Source organism: Gracilinanus agilis, chromosome 3, assembly GCF_016433145.1.
Source record: "Gracilinanus agilis isolate LMUSP501 chromosome 3, AgileGrace, whole genome shotgun sequence".
Lineage (NCBI taxonomy): Eukaryota > Metazoa > Chordata > Mammalia > Didelphimorphia > Didelphidae > Gracilinanus > Gracilinanus agilis.
Genome location: NC_058132.1, coordinates 242,735,947 through 242,740,961, shown reverse-complemented (window position 1 = coordinate 242,740,961; position 5,015 = coordinate 242,735,947).

The following is a 5,015-nucleotide window of genomic DNA, read 5'->3' as shown; positions in this document are numbered from 1 at the left end:
GAGGGAGGGAGGGAGGGAGGAAGGAAGGAAAAGAAAGGGAAAGGAAGGAAAAGGAAGGGAAAGAGAAAGGAAATCCTGCTCTCAAGGATTTGATCTAATGAATGAAGACAACATGCAAAAGAAAGCTGAAAACTGGGTAGGATGTAGAAAGAGACATGGAGCATGATGGAGACATCAAAGAAGTCTAAAAGGAGCTCAGGAGAATGGGAAACGAAATGTCTGATGATGTCCATTCTTCTTCAACTTGTCTCATTAGGAACTGGATTCTTTAACTCTAATAAAATGACGACGACGACGACGACGACAACGACGACGACAACGATGATGATAATAGCTAGTATTTATAGTCTGCCTACTGGACTCAGCAAAATTACTTTTATAGGTTACCTGAGACATTCTTCATGCTAATTGTTTCCTTTCTAAGTCATTAAAAGGGCTAGTATATTCCTTAAAAGTAGGTTATCTTCCAGTGGCATGACCTGCATTTTTTATGATTAGTTGGCCTCTTTTCTGTGAGTAGTCCCTGTGCTTTCAAGGACTGTTTCCCACTTATACAATAACATATAAACGTACATATTGTTGTGGTATACAAGTTATAGTTCATCTGTTATTACCTGTATTATCCAATTGTACATGGATATAAAATTTCAAACCTCATAGTGGGATGGCTTTCAACTATCTCATCCTCTTGATACGTGACTGACCCAACTCATTCTGACATATATTTCTGGTTACATGTGTATGCAATATGATTGTTTGGGTGGTTTTTTAATATGAAAATAGACAATCTCTTAATTTTTTATAGTTGGAAGAACATTAGAGATCAAATATTTTGTTTCTGATAATTCTTAAGTGGAATTCATAGGTGCCGTTTATATATTTTAAGCCTCAAAGTATTCCATTGTCATATTTACATTGGGAAATCTTAATAGATGAAATCAGAATAGTTGAATAATCTCAATAAATTTTCTGGGTTGAATTGTGGCTCCAGACTTTTAAAAATAGTCTTTTGCTTATCTCATAAAAAATTAACATGCAGTCTATCTAGAACTCTCTCATACACAGTTTTTAAAACAATTTATTGTGGATATGTGAAAAGAAAAATACACAAAATGTGACTTTTTAAATTATACACATTCTCCAGCAGAGGTCACTAGTAAATATGATCGTTTATTCAGTATTTCTTTGCATTTATATCTGGGGTTAGGCCTTACTGCTCTTCTGCCTTAGAATGTTTCCCCCACCCCCCTTATATTAAGTAGATCAAACCCCTTCATAACTTAGCCCCCTCCTACCTTTCCAGTCTTCTCACTCTTTACTCCCTGCCACACAATGAATTCTTTGATTGATTCAATGATAGCTTCCTTGCTATGAACAAAACCCCTCTATCTCAACACTATGGCTATTTTCTTTGGCTGTTCCCCATGTGTGGAATGCTCTTTCTCCTCATTTCCATCATTTACTTTCCCTGGACTCCTTTAAGTCCCAATGAAATCCCATAAATTCTACAGGAAGCCTTTCCTAATCCCTTACTTCTAGCTCTTTCCCTCCCAATTATTTCCCATTAGATTGTGAAATAGCTTGTTTATACATATTTGTTTATTTGTTGTCTCCTCTCTATTAGATTGTGAGCTCCTTGAAGGTAGGGATTTTCTTTTGCCTCTTTATGTATCTCCAATGATCAGCATAGAACCTGGCATGCAGTAAGCACATAAAATGTTTGTTGACTGCCTGACTGATTTAAATAAATCACATTAGTTTTCATCAGTGATATTTCTGGAAGACAAAGTTAAGCGAAAAGTGAAGGATGGGGTCTTGCCAAGACATTCCTGAGCCTAAGCACTATAATCTTAAAAATTGCATTTGAGAGTTGGGGGATAGAGGGACAATGTCCTTACACTCAAATTAACTGTGTGTTATTGATATGCAATGGTTTGTTCTGGCTCCAGTCTCTCAAGGCTGTTATATTTTATTCCCATCATGGTTCTCAGGCACCAAGGAGTTGAGGAGTTTTCTCCTTAACCATCAATTCCTACCATCTATGTTCCTCTCAATTTTAAAGGTCCAGTGACTAGCACTCAAGTTCCATTTAATCACTCATCATTGGATTAGCTTTTACAAAGGAATGTTTACTTCAAAAATGTAACAGGATCAAACATACAAACATTCTCTCCCAACACCCAGGGGCAGGATCTTTCTATACCACTTCAATTTAGGGGGTGAGAAAGAGGAAGGGGGAATAAGGCTCAAAGTTCCTGAATTAGGTCAGTTCCTATCTAGCATTACTCCTACCAAGTTCAAGTACAATGCCTTCAAGTGCCTGCCTCTGCTGGCCTTAAGTCCCCAATCCTTGCTCCTTATGGCATCACTGCTGGGCTGGCTGCAATTTCCAACCCTGGGTTCCTATACTCCCAGATCTCTTTGGCTCAAGATCCAGAACCAGACTGGAGTCTTCACTCTCTGAACCTAGAACAGAAAAGAATTAATAGTGACTTGGTGGGGCGGGGGGAGAGAAGGGGTCAGAGTCCTGAGGACCCTTCCCTATTACTGTACAGTCTCATTAATGATAGTTGGATTCTCTTTCACCCTAGACATGAATGCAGTAATAGCCACCACAAGGGCAGAATCAGAGTACTTAAAAGATGCCAGCAGTTCTGGCCATTGGAAAAAGGCTGCTCCCAACCACATGACAGATCAATACAGAATGTTTGTGTATTCTCCAGTACCTTACCACTTTTTTGCCTAAGAATATATATTAGTTGATTCATCCTAAGACAGAAGGTAAGGGTTTTTTAAGTATATTAAACTTTTAAAGTTCAACTGGGAATATTAAATATTTTTTATTTTTAAAAATGCTTTCCTGACTTTCCTTTAGGAAAATGGTTAGAACAAAAGCTAAGGTCTTTCTTAGGGAAATAAATGATAGCCAAACTTTAAATAAGATCATTGCCTCCCTCCCTAAAGTGATTGATGCGAAGACCCACCCAAACATAGTATCTGTCCTCTTTTTCTATTTGATATTAAGGTGTCAGTAGAAGGGAGGAAACTCTTGAATTCTTGAGAGAAGAAGGAATTTTCCAGGAAAAGAAATGTGAACAATGGTTACTATTTTGGAAGGTTAACCTAAAACCAAATTTTAACACATGATCTTTTCAAAATGTTCCAGTGCTGAAAATTCAAAGAAAGGCAAAACAGAGTCCTTGCCCTCAAGGCAAGGAATTCACAATCTACTGGGGGGAGTCAATACATGTTTAAAAAACTGAAAAGGAGTAGAGGGAGGGTACCCAGTGTGAGGGCATGATGAAGTCCAGAGGAGTGCATTCAGGTAGGAAATTCTGAGATGGATTCCCCACTTTAATAAAGGATCTTAGAAGGGCTATTCAATGCCCACTCTCTATCCTTCATTCAGAGGTAAGGAGAGGCCCTAAGGTAGTGATGGCAAACCTATGACACACATGTCAGCACTGACACATGTAGCCATTTTCAATGGCATGTGGCCACATACAGTAAAGTGTGGGGCCACATGCCTAGGATCAAACATTTGCTGTAGTATAGTGTAGAAACTCTGTGCACTATAGATGACAATTCTACCTATATTAATTTACCTATTTTGGTTTATTAAATAGTTATATATTATATTTATACATTTTGTTAAAACTATAAATATGGTAAAATTGTAGTGTTTTTTTTACTTGAAGTGACACACCACCAGAGTTATGCTTGGTTTTTTGGTGAAAATTTTGACACACCAAGCTCAAAAAGTTGCCCATCACTGCCCTGAAGGCAAGAAGTGTCAAGGAAATATTTTTGATAAAATGATGTTTCTAGAGATCATGATTAAGTTCAAGAGTGTAGCCAGATGGAAGATGTTCCTATTCTTGAGAAATAGGATAGGGCATTCGCTTTATAGTTAGTAATTTATAGTTGAAAAGAAGAAAAGAAATAAGCATTTATTCCCATTTTGTTCTTAAGGAAAACTTGTCTGAGGAAGGCAAGTTAAATGACTTGCCTGGGGTTCTTAAAGAAAATTTGTCTGAGGTAGACAAGTTAAGAAAATTACCTGGGATCACACAGCTAATAAATATCTGAGATTATACTTGAACTAGTCTTCCCTACTCCAGGGGTAGATAGATAGATAGATAGATAGATAGATAGATAGATAGATAGATAGATAGATAGATAGAAAAACAGACANAGATAGATAGATAGATAGATAGATAGATAGATAGATAGATAGATAGAAAAACAGACAGATAGACCAACAGATAATGTATTAAGTACAGGGCAAAGTTCTAAGTGCTGGGAATACAAACACAAATACACCTGATAGTCTCTGCCCCACAAGAAGCTTACATTCTCAAGAGGGAAGACTACATATAGAGGAGTTGAAAGGGAGTGAGATAGTGGTGTGGAGCAACCTCTAGTTGGCCAGAAATTGGCATAAAGGACTGATTCTGGGCAAGGTGCAGAAAAAGGGGTTAGAGTGATTAGATTTAATCAGTGTGTGATTAAATCCTCCCTGCCCCCATTCCACCCTCCCCATCCTTTTAGGTCATGGAATATGGAGCTCTAGATTCAAATGTGGACTTACTTTCAAACTCTCAAACTTACTGTCTGAATTTGGACAAATCACTTCCCTGGACATTGGGGACCCTTACTCCTAAAAATGGAGGAGGCTCTGGTCCCTCATCTCCCTAAAATCTTTAGAGGTAGTCCACTGGCTTTGTGACTGAAGAGGGATTGAGTTAGTTATAATGGAAATAGAGTCTGACAGGCCAGAGATCCTGTGGAAGGTGCGATCAGGCAGAACAAGCTGGACAGACAGATCCTGCCTGTGGAGAGTGCTGGGCTACGCAGGGCCAGGAGAGGGCGAGGTGAGCGCAGATACCTCCTCCGCCTCCTGCCCTCGAGAGGGCGCTGCAACCCCCACACTCCCGGAAGCTACTCTGGGCAGCCGCCAGTAGCAACAACGGCCAGGCCGAGCCGCTTTGTCCTTCCGGAAGTGTCCAGCCGAA